Genomic DNA, 23,312 nt, shown 5'->3' on the forward strand with positions numbered 1-23,312 from the left:
GGTGCACGAGCTGCCTGTCATCTCTGCGAGCTCCTCTCAGGACGCTCCAGATGAGGGCAGCAGCTCCTTCGCCCCTCTTCCAGTGACTGTGGCATCCGATGAGGCTGCAGTGACTAGGGAGATGCCAGCTGTGACACTGGCTGCTTCCTCTTGCGGGGCCAGCACAGGCTCCACGTGGTGGCTCAGTTGGCTAGATGGCTCGATTAGCGTCTGGTTCAGAATAATGCCAACAGTCTGGTTTTGGTTCCCATTTCAGCAAGCTGCCACTGACAAAACCTGCCAAGAAAATGACTCAGGATGGAGCGTCAGCAGACAACGAGCCAAGAAGCTGCTCTCAGGTAGAGCACACATGACATGAGAAATCACTATGGTTGGATTAGAGTAATCCATAAAAATATGAAAACAATGGAATTTATATTAATAAGCCAAAATTAAAAATTCTACAGTCTCTTGCGGCCCAACCTTACCATCAGTCCTTCATCTTGATTTACCTCACTTGCTTCCTGAATCAATCCTTCGTTGGACGGGATTTTCCGGACCTGCCTGCTGCCGGGATCAACAGGTCCCGTCGAAAATCAATGGACTTTTGGCTGGGCTGCCGAATCTCAAACAATGGGTCCTGCCACATCGAGACTGGAAAATCGCAGCCATTGCCTCGCAATGAACTTTGGCCTTTCACCCAGGGAAAAAAAAACTGCAGCAATTTAAGAAAATGAGAAAAACCCATTAATTTTGTATAACTTGCATCTTTGTCCTCCTTATTTACTTTGTTCTCACAAATAGTCCAAAATGAACCATTTAAAGCACAACATCCTCTTTGTTGCACAACTCTAGAGAGGAGCCAGCATAAAAATGATGGGCTGAATGGCTGTCTTTGCTGTAACCTGCAATACCTACTGTTATCCTCTCTTAAAAGCTCACAACTTTTTAAGCCAATTCAGTTTTAAAAAGTGAGCATTGCATTGGTGGCTGAAATGACCCTACATGCACACAGCAAAAATCTTGAAGTTAGGGTTGTGGGAAGTATGCACATTAATAATATTTGACCTGGAGGTCCAAATGACTCAAGGTTAGGGGTGTGGCCTATATGTACATTAATACGGTACTGATTTTGCTGCCATTTCCAGTCACAGGCTCCATAAAAGATACTGCAAAATCCTATTTGATTTTCAAAGAAACCATGTAAAAACTGAGATAGACGAGGATGAAGGTGAAAAAGAGACCACTAGATTCATCAGTGTTCACCAGATCCCTTGGAGAGAGCATTTATGTGGAGCACCCACCCAAAAATGCTGCAATAACTTTTGGGAAAATTAAAAAGGTCAACAACCAAGAACTGCAGCCTGGTTACCTCAGGACAGAATGTTCAATTAGAAACATAAATCTCAGAAATAATTTTTAAAAAAGCACTTGAAAGAAAAGTAATGCAAATAGACAGGAGCAAGGGTCAGTTGCCAGGGTTACCAAAGTTCTCACAGGTCAGATCCTTGAAAATTCCCCTGTGTTTGTAATAACAAAAGCTTCACCTGAGATTTTGGGCAGAATTTTTATTCCTGGGTCCTAATCCCACCTTCAGATGCGGGTCAGGAACCAGGAGAAGCCGGTGGCGGGATCCTGAGGGAGATTTTGGAGGAGGCCGCCTCTGGGAGCCCCATCCAATTCAGGACAAAGGGCGGGCTCCCACATTTGGAGCACCGGTTGGTGGTTCTGGGCAGCGGGCAGCCCCACCGCTGCCAGTGTAGGTGAGAGAATGAGAAGGCACCTCAACAAGGAAATCCTCCTCCCCCAAACATCTTTCAATGAGTGAAGTGTGGCGAGGTGAATTCAATAGCAGAATATCAGAGTCGTTGCAAGGTTCTCTTGAAGGGTTGGGCTTTTTGCTGGTCACGAGGGTAGTTACTTGTAGTCTTGTTACCAGGAGGTTGTTTTACTGCCTTGGTGGACTTGAAAAGGAACAGCTCTTAAGGTATAGGTTTTGCTGCCCTTTCTGCTGCTGCTGTTTCTGCAGTTGTTGTGTTGTTACGTCCCTCTTACAGACAGCACTTAAAGAATAAATAAAGAGGCCAACATGGCTGCCTTACCATGTGGTTTCTCACAGCTCCTGCTTACAAATATGGTGGGCTTACATTGATTAGCCACAACCTGGATTATTATTTGTAGACATTCACCCTGAGGGTTTGAGACAATGGTGGTTCTCTGCCACCTTCTCAAGGGCAATTGCCGATGGGCAATAAGTGCTAGCCTAGTCAGTAATGCCCACATCCCATGAACAAATATATTTAAAAAATCACCAACTTGGTTTCAGAATGACCCACTCAAGTCAGGAAATACCTTTTTGGATGTTAGTGACACCGTTAGACTGAAATGAATCCCTTTTGTCCCTTTGAGAGAGTGTGGCAGTTTTTGAATCCACAGACCAAGTGAGATGACACTCGGTGGCCATCTTGTGCAGCCCAGCAGTGTCCATTTTGAAAAGGAGAGTCATTTCCAGAAGATTCCACACTCAGTACAGTTTATGTTTTGAAATTATGAATATGATGTGCCTTTACCGGGCATGACAACAGTAATCAAGGGAAAGGAAAAACCCGACTGAGTGAACGAGATCTGACCAAGTGTTGATAGGAGGAACCTGGCGGACTGTTGGAAGAACTCACCGTAGATGTCGGTATACAAGATGACTTTTGAAACCTCGAAAAATCCCTTCAAAAAATAAAAGGGGGTTGATTTATACGGCAAGTATAAATGTGAACCGCTGGTGTGGGTGTGTGTGTGGTTGCCATCTTGAAATGTCATCAGCACCCCATGCAGAGAGCGAGCATATCTTAAACTCCTCTGCATCTTTGCAACACAGCCTGTGACACCTGCTTGATCCCTCGCATGCAGTTACAAGGTACCAGTAAGTAAAGCATGCATTTGTGGGGTGAAAGATTGAGGCTGATTACTAACGTATGTAATAGCATGTCGTGGCTGAATAGAGGGGTTGACTTATATGCAAAACCATGATTTTTGGAGCGGTCTTATACGCTGGGTCGACTTATACACTGTAATTTACAGTACCTGTAATCAACAGAAGGTGGTCACTTCAGTGATTGTAGGACTAAGTTTACTGGGTAACATATTCTATAGTTAGTTTTTTGTTTTATTCTTCCATGGGTTGTAAATGTCGCTTGCAAGGCCAGCTTTTGTTGCTCATCCCTAATTGCCCTTAAGAGGGAGGTCGTGACTTGCCATCAGGTATCTGTAGCAACTAAATGGCTTGCTAGGGCATTTAAGAGTCAATGACATTGTTATGGGTCCAGAGTCACATGTAGGCCAGGCCAGATAAGGATAGCAGATTTCCTTCCCTAAAGGAGTTTAGTGAACCAGATGGGTTTTTACGACAATCAATCGTTTCAGTGATACTAGCTTTCAATTCCAGGTTTATTAATTAATTGAATTTAACTTCCACCAGCGGTTGTAGCAGGATTTGAATTCATGTCCCCAAAGGATTAGCTTGGGCCTCTGGATTACTAGCCTAGTGACATTACCGTATTGCCATAATCAGCCCCTATTTGCAGGTATTGAAGTAACAAAGCAGCATTTCTTTTTTATTATCACTTTCTTTTCTCTTCCTCCTTCTCAATCTGTCAAATCTGTAACCATTTTAATTTTTCTGTCATCATTTTAAATAAACAATTACCCAATTAGGCATAGCAACCTTTTGTTAAATCATCAATCTGATCTTTTTTAATTCACGTGTCAAAACAAATTATATATTCAGGTGTGCTTTCAATTCCGATGGTAGGAAGCATCAGAGCCAAGCTCTCAACCTCATAGACACTCGCTTTCCAACAAGGGTCACTGAACAGCTATCAAGGAATAAGAAGCCTGTGTGAGCTTTCTGTTCCCTAGTCCAGGGATGGTTAAATTATGAAGACCGGTTGCATAGGCTGGAACAAAAACAAAAATTGCTGCAAAAACTTAGCAGGTTTGACAGCATCTGTGGAAAGGAAGACAGAGTTAACATTTCGAGTGTATGACTCTTCATCAGGTCTAAAGAGGAATAAGAAATGTGGTGAAATATAAGCTGTTTAAGGGGGTTGGGACAGGTGGAGCTGGATAGAGGGCCAGTGATAGGTGGAGGCAAAGGAGAGATTGCCAAAGATGTCATAGACAAAAGGACAAAGGGGTGCTGACGGTGGTGATATTAGCTATGGAATGTGCTAATGGTGACATTAAGGGTAGAAAGCAGGACGAGCAAGGTACAGATATCCCTAGTGGGGGTGGGGTGGGGGGAAGGGATCGTAATAGGTTAAAAGGTGGAGATAAAACAATGGATGGAAATCAATTTTAAAAATAATAATAGAAATAGGTGGGAAAAGAAAATGTATATATATATAAATATATAATAATTATTAGAAAAAAGGGGATCAGAAAGGGGGTGAAGATGGAGGAGAGAGTTCATGATCTGAAGTTGTTGTACGCAATGTTAAGTCCGGAAGGCTGTATAGTTCCTAATTGGAAGATGAGGTGCTGTTCCTCTAGTTTGCCCACATGTCCGTCCTTGGCCTGCTGCAATGTTCCAGTGAAGCTCAACGCAAACAAACGAAATATTTCACCACATTTCTTATTCCTCTTTAGTCCTGATGAAGAGTCATATGGACTCAAAATGTTAACTCTGTCTTCCTTTTCACAGATACTATCAGACCCGCTGAGTTTTTCCAGCAATTTTTGTTTTTGTTTCAGATTTCCAGCATCCTTACTACTTTGCTTTTATTTTTGCATAGACTGGACTTGTACCCAATTCAGTGTAGGGGATTAAGGGGGATTTAATTGAAGTGATTAAGATGATTAAAGGGATTTATGCGGTTGATAGAAGGAATTTCTTCTGGTTGGGAACCCAGACCAAAGGGGCATAACCTTAAAATTAGAACTAGACCATTCAGGGGTGATGTCAAGACGTGTGAGGGGCTGAATGGCCTTCTCCTGTTCCTGTGTTCCTAAGGCAATGATAGGACCCTTACAATTGAAACAGCTGAGATCAGCAAATTCAACACAAAATCTTCCTGGTGTGATTCAATTCCACACTCCCCAACTATTCCTTTGGGAGAGCTTATTATCCCAACTCTAAACGAGAACACAATCCCACAAGGTGAACTCTTTGTTCTCAGTCATTTGTGGGCTGTTGTTAGGATGAATCAGTTGTAACTCTTGTAGAGTTAAAACAATTAACTAAATTAACAAAAACAAGGGATAAATCAAGCACAGCCCCTAAATCAGGTCAGCTGTAAAATCAAGGAAAAACTTTAAAGGAACCTTACAAACATCAAACCAAAATGTGATTAAAGGGGTCAACAAACCACCCCAGTCCCCGCGGTGCCCACCAGGCACGGAATGAATCAATTGTAGCTGCAGCCTCCTTACCATCATATCAGTGTGTCCAAAATGGCCAAACACAAATACAATAGAGCAGAGAAAGGATGATGGTAATCAAATTGAAAGAAGGAAAAAAACCTTTAAATAAATGGGGGATAAAAACCTCACATAAATCAGATGTACACCTTGAACAAGACTTCCTTAGGAAAGCTCAAACCTGAAGAGACTTTCAGCCAAAAATGTCAAACCAGAGGACGTCTAATGGCTAGGGTCCAAAACCATTCCAAATCCAAGGATTCTAATCTGTAATTGAACGCTGCTGTACATAGGATCGCTGTTATTTTTGTCCTCTCATCCAGTCTTCAAAATTCACATCTGTGCAGTGTTCCACTAATAAACACCAGAGCGGACAATTCCACGTTAACAGAGGGAAGCACTTTGTAGTGCATTACAAATTCAGTCTAAGGATAAGCAGGATGAAGCTCAAAGTGTAAGTTCGTATTTTATAAGAATTACCAGCTCACCTAGAGCCAAGATTTTCATTAAGCCTAAATTCAGTGCAACACCTGGCTTTCTAAGGAATCCATGCTTTATTTTTATACTCACTCTCCTTCAGGTACTAACTCATCCTGGGATAGTGCTATCAGTACTTGTTGCCTTCTTGTACATCCCCTACTTGGCCACCTTTCAATTCTCAGCCAAAGGTGATGAGCATTAGCAGGTTATTTGTCTTTGGGGTGTGGTGCAAATCACAAAGGTGTCTAAACACTTATGTCTCCTCTCACACCTTTTAAGCTTCAGTTACCTCAGTCCCAAGCCTGGAATTCCTTCCCCACGCCTCTCTATCTCGCTTTCCTCAAGACGCTTCTTAAAATCTATTTCTCTGACCAAGCTTTTGGTCATCCGACCTAGTGGTCTGGATTTTCACCAAGTTGGGTTAACTCCAGGATTCCCAACACCGTTCTCAGGTGACCTAATTTTCGAGGCTGCCTTTAAAGGGTGCGAGCTGCTTCCTGTCAGAAGCCCGCATCTGGCACTCCCAACCTGGCCGGCTCCATTGCAGAGATAGATATTTCATGGAGTCTGGCCAAGTTTTTATAGATTTGTGGTTCATGGCCCCTTCAAGGAGCCATGAACCCGAGTGTGCATGAGGGGAGCTTTTAAAAGGTAGGTTCAAAAAGCACCCCCTCATGCCCCCTACGCCAAGTTACACCTCCCCATCCACCCCCTCAGGCCCTCTATGCCAAGCTCTGCCTGTCCACCCACACTGCTCATGCCCCCTATACCAAGTTCTGGCACCTCCATGCCCATTGAATTAATGCACACTTTCTAGAACCAATGAACACCATAGCGAATAGTGGTATTTCTAAACAAAAATCTTTGGAAAAATGCAACCCATTGATAAATTTCTCCTATGAAAAAAAAGTCTGGACAGCAAGCTAATAAAAGTGTCAATCATCCAGGCCCTTTAAAGCCTCAAAAACCACAAACACTTGAAATCACTTGACTTTTGTCAACAAACATTGTGAAATTGACGGCAGAGATCAGAGAGCCTGATCTGTCGATCAAACAATGTTTCCTCTGGGGAGCAGGTGTTCTCGTAATTTAATAGCTGTCTGGGCTCTCAGCCAAGTTTGGTGCATTACCAGGTCCTAACCCCATGTTGCATCACATCAAATAATGGCCAGCATGCACGTTAAGGGGCTGTGGCAGTGAAGTCGCCCAACACCTCTGTGTGCCTCAGGATCACTAGCCTATATTTGTACTGTGTGCCTCTCCCTGAGCAGCTCTCTATCAGTTGTTGCCCTTTAATTCCTCCTCCTCATACCATGTCCTAAGAGAGTATTGGCAACCGTGGACTTCCATTGGATTGATCCATGATTATACTTGGCAAAATGCTGCAGTGTGGTATGCCATAGCCTTCAGGAGCATGGCTGACCAGAAAACACTCCCGCTCTTACCACCTGTCATAAGGCATATTGCAAGGATTTACAGGCTGATAGTCAACTTGTTTGGCTACATTATGAACACAACTTCCATGGCCATCAAGTTATGAAGTGGGACTTGAACCCAGATCTTCTGACCTAGAGATAGGGACACTATTCACTGCACCTGAAGACCTCTCTGTTGCCCTTTAATTCACTGATTATGATAGACCGGTTAAGTGACTGGCTCCCTGCTTAGCTGCCACTAACATTTAATTACTTAGTTTGACTCCTCATTGTCCCTGTGCCTAAGAGCTTTCAGCCCTTTAACTGGCTGTTAATTGTCTTATTGACATGCTCAAGTGCTGAGCCTCTGGATTCGGGCGGCTTGCAGACATCCAGGTCCTGATACCTGTTCAGAGGAAAGAAGGGAGGCAGGAACAGGTCGGAGAGCTGTTACATCACAGCTCACTCAGGGGGTCTGAGTTGCTCTAGCAATATGCAATTTTAAATGCATGTTGTAGTCTGGAGCTATGGATAGTAATGATCAAGGCTCCAACTTTCTTTCCATCACATGGCTGACCAGGAATCTTTCCCACTTTTACCACCGCATGTTGGAAGGGTATGGAGGTTAATACAAAATCTGTTTGGATATGTTATGAACACACCTTCCTCAACCTTCAAGTCCTGGTGTGGGACTCAAACCCAGAGCTGCTGGCTTAGAAGCAGGGACACAACCTACTGCACCACAACACCTCCTGTAGACTTGGTACGCCGCAGTCTCTGGCATATTGCGCGCTAGGGAAGCCTTCCATTCAGGCAAAACCTGATGCTCTTTTGTCCTGCTTTGCTCTGCCCATAGAGGGAGGTGGTGGCATGGTGGTATTGTCACTTTGTATTCTGGAGACCCAAGATAATGCCCTGGGGACCCAGGTTCAAATCCCACCATGATGGTGAAATTTGAATCCATTAAAAGTCTGATGATGCCCTTTAGGGAAAGAAATCTGTTGTTCTTACCTGGTCTGGCCTACATATGACTCCAGGCCCACAGCAATGTCGTTGATTCTTAACTGCCCTCTGAACAAGGGCCTAGCCAGTAACACCCACACCTGCATCCCATGAATGAATATAAAGGAAAAGAGGTGTATCTGTTTCTACTGGTGTAGAGAGCCCAGGTGACCTCCCTGATACATTGTTGTGACTGAGAATTGGGAGATGTCATTGATGTCACCTGAAAGGACTCTGAGGTATATCATGATAGCATTGCCATGCACAGGCACTGCTGTCGATGTCCTGGTTCAATGTTCAGGTAGTGGCTGCAGTGGGTAACATAGCCTCGGTGGCAAATCTCCTCAGTGAAGTGAAATCTGAGATATTGCGCCTGAGTGAATTTACTGTCAGAGAAGTGGTGCCTGTATACCCACTGTAAGGGTTTTTAAAAAATGTATTCATGGGATGTGGGCATCGCTGGCAAGTCCAGCATTTATTGCCCATCCCTAGCTTCCCCTGAGAAGGTGGTGGTGAGCTGCCTTCTTGAACTAGTCAGTCCATGTGGTGTAGGTACACCCACAGTGCTGTTAGGAAGGGAATTCCAGGATTTTGACCCTGTGATAGTGAAGGAACAGCGATATATTTCCAAGTCAGGATGGTGTGTGGCTTGGAGGAGAACTTCCAGCTGGTGGTGTTCCCATCTATCTGCTGCTCTTGTCCTTCCAGATGGTAGTGGTCATGGGTTTGGAAGGTGTGGCCTCTTGCTCAGTACTGTCCTCCTCCTCCCTCCTATGGCAGCTACTCCTGCTCTCTGCTGTCTTCCTGCTGCTCCCCTTCACTATTCAGCCCCAAAGGCAGCTCAGGAAGCCATGAGATCACCAGGACTGCAGCCAAACTATCTGTGGGGTAGCAAACAAAAGAACAAGGTAAGCAAAATCTTGCTCAGTTTTGACAAGATGAGCTTCTCAGAGTGATTAAAAGAAACGTTCACAAGTTAACTATCAATCTGAACTGAGAAACCAGCAACTCACCCACTTGCACTGCAAGGTCCCTTCAAATATTATTGGTAAGGGGACCCTCCTGATGGTTAGAACCATGTTCTGCTGTGCAAACTTAAGCAACTGATCACAATGAGTCTCAAAAGAAGCACAGGACTCTAATTTGAATAAAATAACCTGTTGTTTAAACAATCCCCAGATTTCCACTTTCACCAATGCTGGATGGCACACCACTTTCTGGAAATGTGTGTGCACCCTGCCCGGTATACTGGGGTTTCAGTGGACCAGTCAGTACCAGTGAAACAGGCACCGTGTTCTAAACCCAGACTCCCTTTCCCCGGATTAACTGGAGATCCCATGGATTTGTACAGGGTTCTCCGGTCCCGGACGCAGAAGCAGAGATGAAGGATTGAAAGGCGGAAGAAAAAAAAACATTTGAATGGAAAACATTGAAGGAAACACAAATGATTAGAAAAGGAACGAGAAAACAGAGTCATGATGGGGGAGGGGTAGAAACCAGCAGCCATTAATTTTCACTTCACACATCCATTCCATCTTAAACAGAGACCCAAGGTATTTACAACATGCCTGTACTCAGCCGCAGATGGTTCTCATATACAGATGTGTGTAGGCAGATAGATTCGTCTCTGAGCAGGCGCTGACAGATACTGTCATTAAACCAACAAAGATTTCAGTCAGGTTCTGCAGCCATCTGCTGACTGGCAGGAACCCAATGGGGAAACAGGTGGCTGACCCTCTCCCACTGCTGTTTTCTTCTTGTAAACAGAACATTCCCTCCATGGCAAAGAGGAGGAGGTGGGTGCATTTCCAGATTAACTACTTGCATCTGCAGCTCATTTTGAAACTGTGCAAGGATGAATGTGATCTCCATAGGTGGGGTGGCAATAAACTGAACCGAAAAACCTCTTCTGATTTTATGTGTGTAGAAAGCAGAGCCATTTTGATTTTTAAAAAGTGTCACGTCAGCAAGGGACAGGCGGTTGTACTATTAGTTTTTGTGTCAGCACACAGCATGTGGTCTCTTGTGAAAGTTGATACCTTCAAAGCACAGGAACATATGGAATGAGAAAAACCTATTCACACATTAAGCCTGTCCCTTCCAAAAACCATCTACGATCTACCTTATCATTCATTCAACCCCGTCGTTTAATTTACTGAAAGGCAGAACCTGCAACTATCTAGCGCTTTTCATAACCTCAGGAAGTCCCAAAGCATTTTACAGCCAATCAGGTGCTTTTGAAGTATTGTCACTGTTGTAATGTATGAAACTCAGCACCCAATTTGCACACAGCAAGATCGTACAAATAGAAATCTGATAATAACCAGATAATCTTAGTTTAGAAACATAGAAAATAGGAGCAGGAGTAGGCCATTCGGCCCTTCAATATGATCATGGATGATCCTCTATCTCGACGCCATATTCTTGTCTCTCCCCATACCCCTTGACACCTTCGGAGTCTAGGAATCTATCTATTTCCTTCTTAAATATATTCAGTGACTTGGCCTCCACAGTCTTCTGTGGTAGAGAATTCCACAGGTTCACCACCCTCTGAGTGAAGGAGTTTCTCCTCATCTCAGTCCTAAATGGCCTACCCTGTATCCTGAGACTGTGACCCCTTGTTCAAGACCCTCCAGCCAGAGGAAACAGCATCCCTGCATCCAGTCTGTCCAGCCCTGTCAGAATTTTATACGTTTTAATGAGATCCCCTCTATTCTTCTAATAAAGGGCTAATAGACTCAATCTCTCCTCATACAATCCTGCTATTCCAGGAATCAGTCTGGTGAACTTTTGCTGCACTCCCTCTATGGCAAGTATATCCTTTCTTAGGTAAGGCGACCAAAACTGCACACAGCACTCCAGATGTGGTCTCACCAAGACCTTGTACAGCTGCAGTAAGACATCCTTGCTCCTGTACTCAAGTCCTCTCGCAATGAAGGCCAGCATGTCATTTGCCTTCTTAACTGCTTGCTGCACCTGCATTCTTGCTTTCAGTGATTGGTGTACAAGGACACCCAGGTCCCTTTAACAATACATCAATATTTCCCAAACTATCACCATTTAAATAAAACTTTGCACCCTGGTTTTCCTGCTGAAGTGGATAACTTCACACTTATCCATGTTATAATGCATCTGCCATGTATTTGCTGCTCACTCAACTTGTCTAAGCCGCCTTGAAGCCTCTTAACATCCTCCTCACTATTCACACTTCCACCAAGTTTCTTGTCGTTAGCAAACTTGGAAATATTACATTTGGTTCCCTCATCCAAATCATTGATATATATTGTGACTAGCTGGGACCCAAGAATTGACCCCTGTGGTACCTCACTAGTCATCGCCTGCCATTCTGAAAAAGGCCCATTTATTCCTGCTCTGTTTCCTGCCTGCTAACCAATTCTCAATCCATGCCAATATATTACCCCCAATCCCATCTGCTTTAATTCTGCATATTAGCCTCTTGTGTTGCACTTTATCAAAAGCTTTCTGAAAATCCAAATACACCACATCCACTGGTTCTCCCTTATCTATTCTGCTAGTTATGTCCTCAAAAAACTCCAGTAGGTTTGTCAAACATGATTTCCCTTTCATAAATCCATGTTGACTCTATCTAATCTGGCTGATATTTTCTAAGTGTCCTGTTTTAACATCCTTTATAATAGACTGTGGCATTTTCCCTACTACTGAGGTTAGGCTAACCGGTCTGTAATTCCCTGTTTTCTCCCTCCCTCCTTTTTTAAATAGTGGGATTACACTTGCCACCTTCCAATCTGCTGGGACTGTTCCAGAATCTACAGAATGTTGGAAGATGACAACCAACACGTCCATTATTTCCATGGTCACCTCCTTTAGTACCCTGGGATGTTGATTATCGGGCCCAAGGGATTTGTTGGCTTTCCGTCCCATTAATTTCTCCAGCGCTTATTTTTTCTAATTTTCTTCAATTCCCCATTCTCACTAGGCCCTTGCTTTCCTAGTGTTTCTGGGAAGTTATTTGTGTCTACCACCATGAAGACAGAACTAAAGTAGTTATTTGATTGCTCTGCCATTTCCTTGTTCTCTATTATAAATTCTCCTGTTTCAGATTGTAAGGGACTAACATTTGTCTTCAATAATTTTTTTTCTTTTTACATACTTGTAGAAGCTTTTATGGTCCACTTTTATGTTCCTTGCAAGTTTACTCTCATTTTCTATTTTTCCCCTTTTAATCAATCTCTTGGTCCACCTTTGCTGAATTCTAAACTGCTCCTAATCCTCAGGCTTGCTACTTTTTCTAGCAACTTTATATGACTGCTCTTTGGATCTAATACTAGCCTTAACTTTTTTTGTTAGCCATGGTTGGGCCACTTTTCCTGTTGTGCTTATTCACCAGAAAGGATTGTATAACTGTTGCAATGCATACCTTCGTTCCTTAAATATTAGCCATTGCCTATCCACCATCATGCCTTTTAATGAAGTTCCCCAATCTATCTTAGCCAACTCATGCCTCATACCTTTGTAGTTTCCTTTGCTTTGGTTTAGGATTGTAGTTTCAAACTCTTTCGAGTTATCAACAGTCACAGATTGCAACTCTTCCGAGTACAATCACAGTTCTTGGTTTCCGGGAGTGGGACATGAACCCACAACCCTCTGGTTCAAAGGTGAGGGTGCTATGAACTGAGCCACAGCTGACACCTCCTTAGGATTGTAGTTTCAGATTGGACTACTTCACTTTCCATCCTAATGAAGAATTCTATCATGTTATGGTCACTTTTCCCTAAAGGACCCCACATAACAAGATTATCAATTAACCCCTTCTCATTGCACAATACCAAATCTAGTCTAGTTTGTTCCCTAGTTGGTTCCTTGATGTACTGGTCTAAAAAAAACATCTTGTACACACTGCAGGAATTCACCTGCCACAGTATTATTACTAATTTGGTTTGCCCAGTCTATATGTAGATTAATGTCACCCATGATTATTGTAGCACCCTTGTTACAAGTATCTCTAATTTCCTGTTTAATGCCATCCCCTACCTTACCACTAATGTTTGGAGGCCTATAAACAACTCCCACCAATATTTTCCACCCCTTTTTGTTTCTTAGCTCCACCCAGACTGATTCCACATCTAGATTTTCTGAGCCAATATCCTCTCTCACTATTGCACTGATTTCACTCTTAACTAACAACACCATCTCACCTCCTTTTCCTTTCTGCTTGTCCTTCCTAAATATCAGTACCCTTGGATATTCAGGACCCAGCCCTGGTTACCCTGAGGCCATGTCTCCGTAATCACAATCATATTGTACCTGTTTACAACTATTTGCACTATTAATTCGAATACCTCATTGCGAATGCTCTGCATTAAGATAAAGTGTCTTTAGACTTGTCTTTTTAACATTTTTACACATTTTTTTTGTACTATGGCCCTATTTGCTGCCAGCCCTTGTTTCTTCTGCTTTCCACTTTTTCTTCCTACTTTTCTGTCTTTCATTCCTGTCTTTGTTTCCCTCTCATGTGTCTCCCCACTCAGGTTCCCATCCCCCTGCCACTCTAGTTTAAACCTTCCCCCACAGTACTAGCAAAGTACTAGGTCTTGGTTGATGGCTAAATATTGGCCAGGAAACTCAGTTCTTCTTTTAAATAGTGCTATGGGATCTTTCACGCCCACCTGAGAGGACAAATGTGACCTCGGTTTAATGTTTCAATCAAAGGAGGCACCTGCTCCAACAGTGCAGCACTCCCAGTGCTGCTCCAGAATGTCAGCCTGAATTATCAGCTCAAATCTCTGAAGTGGCAGTCATCCTTCTGACAGGCAACAGGTCACTTAGTCATAGCGGAAAGAAATTTTACAAATATACTTCCTGATCCCCAGCCTAATTGGGTAAAACTGCAAATTATCCATGTCATATCTCCACACTCCGTTTCTGATTATCCCAAAAGTTGCACATTCCTATGGCCTTGAGCCCATTTCTAATCAGAAACATCTTCAGCCTCTTTCAGATAGCGCTAAAGGGCACAGCATCCACCGGATAGTGAGAGGTGAACTGGTAAAGGACCCCTTGAGGGGAGTTGAAGCATTTTTCTTTCAATCGCTTGGAGTGCTTCACCTCTGCTCTGCAAATCCCCGGCAGCAGCTGCAATTGCAAATTTAGCTAGCGGGGTGCTGCAGTGATAGAATACACTTCCTGCCTAGGCTTGTCAACCTTGTAGAATCTCAGAAATTCAAGAACAGTCACCATAATACTACTGCAAGTGACTCAGGAGAAAAACGATAGGGGCATTAAAAAACTGTGTCTGTTTTTTTCATTTTCTATGAACATTTATTAGTTTTAAAAATATCGGAGATCTTATAAAAGGCTAATTACCAAACAGACAAGAATCATCCAATCTGTCAATGAAGGTTCTGTTCGCTTTCCATTTGGAGGATGGGAATGAGTATATGTATCGGATGACTAATGGCGGGAGCATGGGGGCAGGGCAGTTGGAGTTGAGAAGTCATGTGATGAACCCTCCCCGAAAAGATCCAACCTGAGTTTGTGACAAAAAAATGAAAATGCTGGAAATACTCAGAAGGTTGTGCAGCAACTGGGGAGAGAGAAACAGAATTAATGCTTCAGTTTGATAATCTTTCATCAGAAGTGGGAAAAGCTAGAGATGTAACAGACACTAAGCAATGCAGGGAAAGTGAGGAGGAGATAAAACAACAAAAAAATACGGACAAAAGTTTGCCCTGGAATTAAGACAGGAGAGATTAAAAGGCAAAAGCTTTGGTCACCTAACACTGGAATCAGTTCAGAGAAGGTTCACTCAGCTGATTCCTGGGGTGAGGGGTTTGTATGAGGAAAGGTTAAGCAGTATGGGTTATACTCATCGGAGTTTAGAAGAATGAGAGGTGATCTCATTGAAACATATAAGATTCTGCAGGGACTTGTGTTATGGCACAGCCGATGGTAAATGCTGAGTTGTCCAAATCCCAGAGAGAAACTTGAAACAACTGCCACAACTAATTTTGCAATTTGTATAAATTTCGAGATGTGTGTCATGAATTCAGTAGTAAATTGACCCCCAAGCCTTATAAGTTTCTTACCAAACTAAATTAAACCTTCATGAATAGAAGAAATTATTTTAAATACATGCATAGATCTACAAATTACTACAAAAACAGAATTACCTGGAAAAACTCAGCAGGTCTGGCAGCATCAGCGGAGAAGAAAAGAGTTGACGTTTCGAGTCCTCATGACCCTTCAGCAGAACTGAGTGAAGTTAGGAGAGGGGTGAAATATAAGCTGGTTTAAGGTCGGGAGGGGGTGGGGGGGGGGAGGGGCTGGGGGGGAGAGAGAGAAGTTTGGGGGGTGGTGGTTGTAGGGACAAGCAAGCAGTGATAGGAGCAGATAATCAAATGATGTTACAGACAAAGGAACAGGGAGGTGTTAAAGGTGATGATATTATCTAAGAGAATGTGCTAATTAAGAATGGATGGCAGGACACTCAAGGTACAGCTCTAGTGGGGGTGGGGTGGAAAGACTGACAGGGTATTATAGTTATAGATTTAAAAATAATGGAAATAGGTAGGAAAAGAAAAATCTATATAAATTATTGGAAAAAACAAAAGGGAGGGGGAAGAAACGGAAATGGGGGTGGGGATGGGGGAGGGAGTTTAAGATCTGAAGTTGTTGAATTCAATATTCAGCCCGGAAGGCTGTAAAGTGCCTAGTCGGAAGATGAGGTGCTGTTCCTCCAGTTTGCGTGGGCTTCACTGGAACAATGTAGCAAGCCAAGGACAGACATGTGGGCAAGAGAGCAGGGTGGAGTGTTAAAATGGCAAGCGACAGGGAGGTTTGGGTCTTTCTTGCGGACAGACCGCAGGTGTTCTGCAAAGCGGTCGCCCAGTTTGTGTTTGGTCTCTCCAATGTAGAGGAGACCGCATTGGGAGCAACGAATGCAGTAGACTAAGTTAGAGGAAATGCAAGTGAAATGCTGCTTCACTTGAAAGGAGTGTTTGGGCCCTTGGACGGTGAGGAGAGAGGAAGTGAAGGGGCAGGTGTTGCATCTTCTGCGTGGGCATGGGGAGGTGCCATAGGTGGGGGTTGAGGAGTAGGGGCTGATGGAGGAGTGGTCCAGGGTGTCCCGGAGGGAGCGATCCGTACAGAATGCCACCAGGGGGGGTGAAGGGAAGATGCGTTTGGTGGTGGCATCATGCTGGAGTTGGTGGAAATGGTGGAGGATGATCCTTTGAATGCGGAGGGGTGATAAGTGAGGACAAGGGGGACCCTATCATGTTTCTGGGAGGGAGGAGAAGGCGTGAGGGCGGATGCGCGGGAGATGGGCCGGACACGGTTGAGGGCCCTGTCAATGACCGTGGGTGGAAAACCTCGGTTAAGGAAGAAGGAGGACATGTCAGAGGAACTGTTTTTGAAGGTAGTATCATCAGAACAGAAAACTCCGCCATTTCCGCCAACTCCAGCATGATGCCACCACGAACACATCTTCCCTTCACCACCCCGGTGGCATTCCACAGGGATCGTTCCCTCCAGGACACCCTGGTCCACTCCTCCATCACCCCCTACTCCTCAACCCCCACCTATGGCACCTCCCCATGCCCACGCAGAAGATGCAACACCTGCCCCTTCACTTCCTCTCTCCTCACCGTCCAAGGGCCCAAACACTCCTTTCAAGTGAAGCAGCATTTCACTTGCATTTCCTCTAACTTAGTCTACTGCATTCGTTGCTCCCAATGCGGTCTCCTCTACATTGGAGAGACCAAACGCAAACTGGGCGACCGCTTTGCAGAACACCTGCGGTCTGTCCGCAAGAAAGACCCAAACCTCCCTGTCGCTTGCCATTTTAACACTCCACCCTGTTCTCTTGCCCACATGTCTGTCCTTGGCTTGCTGCATTGTTCCAGTGAAGCCTAACGCAAACTGGAGGAACAGCACCTCATCTTCTGACTAGGCACTTTACAGCCTTCCGGGCTGAATACTGAATTCAACAACTTTAGATCTTAAACTCCCTCCCCCATCCCCACCCCCATTTCCGTTTCTTCCCCCTCCCTTTTGTTTTTTCCAATAATTTATATAGATTTTTCTTTTCCCAACGATTTCCATTATTTTTAAATCTATAACCATAATACCCTGTCAGTCTTTCCACCCCACCCCCACTAGAGCTGTACTTTGAGTGTCCTGCCGTCCATTCTTAATTAGCACATTCTCTTAGATAATATCACCACCTTTAACACCTCCCTGTTCCTTTGTCTGTAACATCTTTTGATTATCTGCTCCTATCACTGCTTGCTTGTCCCTACAACCAACCCCCCCACAACTTCTCCCAGCCCACCCCTGCCCCCCGCCCCCCGCCCCAACCAACCTTAAACCAGCTTATATTTCACCCCTCTTCTAACTTCACTCAGTTCTGCTGGAGGGTCATGAGGACTCGAAATGTCAACTTTTTTCTTCTCCGCCGATGCTGCCAGACCTGCTGAGTTTTTCCAGGTAATTCTGTTTTTGTTTTGGATTTCCAGCATCCGCAGTAGTTTTTTGTTTTTAATCTACAAATTACTACTATGATAACTTCTAAAACCTCTAATTAATCTAACTCCCAGTTACACTTTTGTTAAGGCAATAGTATGTACATAGATTGTAAAAGACCCAGGCAAAGAAACATGGTACCCTGAACAATCCAATTCAAAATGAGCTTTCTTAACTTCAGTTCGTTGTAGACAGCAGCTTGAGGCGTAGATGCTGAAGGCTTTTCACACTTGTTAGACCTTAAAACGTCTACCCTTATACACAGCCTTCACTCCTTTATACATATTTTCACCTTTGAATGCAAATTCCCATTGTTTCATCATGTCTTTGGACTTTCCCTTGCTGATAATAAAAATCTCTCATAGTGGAGGCGATGGGGTAGTGGTATTGTCACTGGACTAGTAATCCAGAGACCCAGGGTAATGCTCTGGGTTCAAATCCATGGCAGATGGTGGAATTTAAATCCAATAAAAATGTGGAATTAAAAGTCCAATGATGACCATGAAACCATTGTTGATTGTTGTAAAAACCCATCTGGTTCCCTAATGCCCTTTAGGGAAGGAAATCTGTTGTCCTTACCTGGCCTACATGTGACTCAATGCTCTCCAAAATGGCTGAGCAAGTTCCTCAGTTGCAACAAACCAACACAAAGAAGGAATGAAGCCGGACGGACCACCCGGCATAGACCTAGGCCCTGGAAACGACAACGGCACTCGCAGCCCTGCTGACCCTGCAAAGTGTTCCCCAATAACATCTGGGGGCTAGTACCAAAATTGGGAGAGCTGTCTCACAGGCTAGTCAAGCAACAGCCTGACATATTCATCCTCACAGAATCATACCTTACAGACTCCACCATCACCATCCCTGGGTATGTCCCATCCCACCGGCAGGACAGACCCAACAGAGATGGTGGCACAGTGATACACAGTCGGAAGGGAGTTGCCCTGGGAGTCCTCAATATCATCTCTGGACCCCATGGAGTCTCATGGCATCAGGTCAAACATGGCAAGGAAACCTTCACATAACGCGCTCCCTCAGCTGATGAATCAGTGCACCTCCATGTTGAACATCACTTGGAGGAAGCACTGAGTGTGGCAAGAGTGCAGAATGTATTCTGGGTGGGGGACTTCATTGTCCATAACCAAGAGTGGCTTGGTAGCATGGCTACTGACCAAGCTGACTGAGTCCTAAATGACATAGCTGCTAGATTGGGTCTGCGGCAGGTGGTGAGGGAAAAGTTTACTTGACCTCATCCTCACCAACCTGCCTGCCACAGATGTATCTATCCATGACAGTATCGGTAGGAGTGACCACCGCACAGTCATTGTGGAGACAAAGTCTCGCCTTCGCATGAGGATACCCTCTGTTGTGTTGTGTAGCACTACCACTGTGCTAAATGGGATAGATTTCAAACAGATCTAGAAACTCAAGACTGGGCATCCATGAGGCGCTGTGGGCCATCAGCAGCAGCAGAATTGTACTTGAACACAATCTGTAACCTCATGGCCCGACATATCCCCAACTCTACCCTTACGTCAACCCTGGTGCAATGAAGAGTGCAGGAGGGCATGCCAGGAGCAGCACCAGCCATACCTAAAAATGAGGTGTCAACCTGGTGAAGCTATAACATAGGACTACTTGCGTGCCAAACAACATAAGTAGCAAGTGATAGACAGAGCTAAGCGATCCCACAACCAATGGATCAGATCTAAGCTCTGCAGTCCTGCCACATCCAGTCGTTAATGGTAGTGGACAAATAAACAACTCATTGGAGGAGGAGGCTCCACAAATATCCCCATCCTCAATGATGGAGGAGTCCAGCACAGCAGTGCAAAAGGTAAGGCTGATGCATTCGCAACAATCTTCAGCCAGAAGTGCCGAGTGGATGATCCATCTCGGTCTCCTAGGAGGTCCACATCATCACAGATGCCAGTCTTCAGCCAATTTGATTCATTCCACGTGATATCAAGAAACGGTTGAAAGCACTGGATTCTGCAAAGGCTATGGGCCCTGACAACATTCCGGCAATAGTACCAAAAACTTGTGCTCCAGAACTTGCTGCACCCCTAGCCAAGCTGTTCCAGTACAGCTACAACACTGGCATCTACCTGGCTATGTGGAAAATTGCCCAGCTATGTCCTGTACACAAAAAGGACAAATTCAACCTGGGCAATTACCGCCCCATCAGTCTACTCTCGATCGTCAGTAAAGTAATGGAAGGTGTTTTCAAGTGGCACTTGCTGAGCAATAACCTGCTCACTGGTGCCCAGTTTGGGTTCTGCCAGGGCCACTCAGCTCCTGACCTCATTACAGCCTTGGTTTGAACATGGACAAACGAGCGGAACTCTGAGATGAGGTCAGAATGACTACCCTTGACATCAAGGCAGCATCTGACCGAGTGTGGCATCAAGGACCCCTAGCAAAACTGTAGTCAAAGGGGGAAAACTCTCATACCTAGCACAAAGGAAGATGATTGTGGTTGTTGGAGATCAGTCATCTCAGCTCCAGGACATCACTGCAGGAGTTCTGCAGGGTAGTGTGCTAGGTCCAATCATCTTCAGCTGCTTCATCAATCCATCATAAGATCAAAAGTGGGGAAGTTCACTGATGATTGCACAATGTTCAGCATTCCTCCTCAGATACTGAAGCAGTCCATGCCAAAATGCAGCCAGACCTGGACAATATCCAGGCATGGGCTGACAAGTAGCAAGTAACATTTGTGCTACACAAGTGTTAGGCAATGACCATCTCCAACAAGAGAGAATCTAACTATCGCCCCTTGACGTTCAATGGCATTAACATCACTGAATCCCCCACTATCAACATCCTGAGGGTTACCATTGACCAGAAACTGAACTGGACTAGCTATATAAATACTGTGGCTACAAGAGCAGGTCAGAGGGTAGGAATCCTGCGACCAGTAACTCACCTCCTGACTGCCCAAAGCATGTTCACCATCGACAAGGCACAAGCCAAGAATGTGATGGAATACTCCCCCACTTGCCTGGATGAGTGCAGTTCCTACAAGAAGCTGGACACCGTCCAGGACAAAGCAATCTGCTTGATTGGAACCACATCCACAAACATTCACTCCCTCCACACCGACGCACAGTAGCAGCAGCGTGTACTATCTACAAGATGCACTGCAGGAATTCACCAAGGCTCCTTAGACAGCAAGTTCCAAGCCCATGACCACTACCATCTAGAAGGACAAGGGCAGCAGATAGATGGGAACACCACCACCTGGAAGTTCCCCTCCAAGTCACTCACCATCCTGACTTGGAAATATATCGCCATTCCTTCATTGGCGCTGGGTCAAAATCCTGGAACTCCCTCCCTAACAGCACTGTGGGAGTACCTACACCACATGGACTGCAGCGGTTCAAGAAGGCAGCACATCACCACCTTCTCAAGGGCAAGGCCTATCAAGGTACGGGCAATAAATGCTGGCCCAGCCAGCCAAGCCCACATTCCATGAATGAATAATAAAAAATCTTTGGGAAAAGTAAATACACTGTTTCTGAACTTCACCTGGCTATGTGACACATTTCACTCCCTCTTTTGAAAACAATCTAGCCTGGTTTATTTAAAAATGCAAAAGTTCCCTTGACGAATATGTTTACCTACTTAACATTTCAAACCTAGCTTATCTTTTAACACATCAAAACCTTCAGACCAGCTGCCTTTAATTCAATTGAGACACACACACACACACACACACACACACCACAATTTCACAATAAATTCCAATAATATTACTGTATCTTCCTGACATTTGACAGGGTAGATGCCAAGAGGATGTTTCCCCTCATGGGGGAATGTAGAACTAGGGGGAGCAGTTTCACAATAAGGGGTCTACCATTTAAAAATGACATGAGGAGGAATTTCTTCTCTCAAAGGGTCATTAGTGTTTGGCATTTTCTTCCCCAGTGACCAGTGGAGGCTGGGTCATTGAATACATTCAAAGCTGAGTTAGAAAGATTTTTGATTGATGAGGGAGTCAAGGGTTATGAGGGACTGGCAGGAAAGTGGAGTTAAGGCACCATTATGTCAGCCATGAACTTATTAACTGGCAGAGAAGGATGGAGGGGCTGAATGGCCTACTCCTGCTCCTATTTCTTATGTCCTTAAGGCGGTGCAAGCCAAATGGAGATGACAATGGGGCAAGTAAAGAAATAAAAGACATGCTTAGAGGTGGTATAAATGTGAAAAACATAATCATCATCAACAGTTGCCATCCAAAAGCAAAAATGGAACAGAATTTACGGTCTGAAATTGTTGAACACAATGTTAAATCCAGAAGGCTGTAAAATACCTAACTGAAAGTTGAGGTGCTGTTTCTCAAGCTACCATTCAGCTTCATTGGAACAGTGTAGGAGGCCGAGGACAGAGAGACCAGAGTGGGAGTGGAATGGGGTAATGCTTGCGGACTGAATGGAGGTATTCTGCAAAGCGATTACCTAATCTGTGTTTGGACTCCTATTGTAAGGGTAGCTGTGTTGTGACTATTAATATTAGAGTTGATCTGCAGACACTTCTTGGGTGGAAACTTTAAGTTTATTTATAATGTACTCAGCAGCTACTACACGTGTGCTTTCAACTCCAACTCTACCTCTGCACTGACTGCTGAGGTAGCCCGCGCTACACTCCTATTGGTTACTACAGATCATGTGATCTTCCTGAGCAAGTATTATTCTTAGGCACATTACACACTAACTAAAACCATAATTACTACAACGCCCCAGTGTAGAGGAGACCATATCAGGAGGAACGAATACAGTGTATTAAATTGAACGAAGTACAAGTAAATCATTGTTTCACCTGGAAGGCATGCTTGGGGTCATGTACGGTGAGAAGGGAGGAGATAAAACAGCAGGGGTTGCAACTCCTTTGCTTGCATGGGAAGGTGCCATGGGAATGGGGATGGGGGTGATTAAGGAGTGAAGCAGGATTGTATGGTGACAACGGACCCTTCCTAAGGCTGAAAGGGGGAGGGAGAAGATGTGTTTGGTAATGGTATCATGCTGGAGGTAGCAGGAATGGTGATCAGTTGAACATGAAGGCTGGAGGGGTGGAAGGTGGGGGCGCAGGGAATCTATCGTGGTTCTGGGAGAGTGGGGGAAGAAATGAGAGCAGAGGCGTGGAAAAGGGATGGACATGGCCAAGGGCCCTGTCAACCATGGAGGCCTGGGCGGAATCCTCGGCTGAAGTTAAAGGAAGACTTTTCAGAAGTGGTGGTACGGAAGGTAGCACAATCAGACCAGATATGATGGAGACGGAGAAACTGGGAGTAAAGTCTTTACAAGAAGCAGGGTTTGAGGAAGTGTAGTAAGGTAGCTGTGGGAGTCAGTGGCCTTATGGTAAATATTGGTCAATAGCCAACAGGGAAGGGTGGAAATTGGAAGAGTTTGCAACACTCTTCCTGCCACTTGGTGGCTGTACATTGTTCAGACATTGTAGGAAGCAAGCTCTTTCACATCTGCTGGAAAATGGTTCATTTGAGAATGTGGGCTTTTTCTC

At 44.6% G+C, this 23,312-nt stretch overlaps 1 long non-coding RNA gene across 1 annotated transcript in view; it reads right to left on the bottom strand.

Moving 5' to 3' along the window:
• Positions 1-530: 530 nt before the first annotated feature.
• The window catches only part of LOC144699557 (uncharacterized), a 29,966-nt gene continuing 7,184 nt past the window's right edge, over positions 531-23,312 (bottom strand). Inside the window, exon 3 of the long non-coding RNA XR_013580560.1 lies at positions 531-672. This is a non-coding gene — a long non-coding RNA (uncharacterized LOC144699557). The remainder of the gene's footprint in view (positions 673-23,312) is intronic.

This window comes from Cetorhinus maximus, chromosome 24 (genome assembly GCF_964194155.1).
Source record: "Cetorhinus maximus chromosome 24, sCetMax3.hap1.1, whole genome shotgun sequence".
Lineage (NCBI taxonomy): Eukaryota > Metazoa > Chordata > Chondrichthyes > Lamniformes > Cetorhinidae > Cetorhinus > Cetorhinus maximus.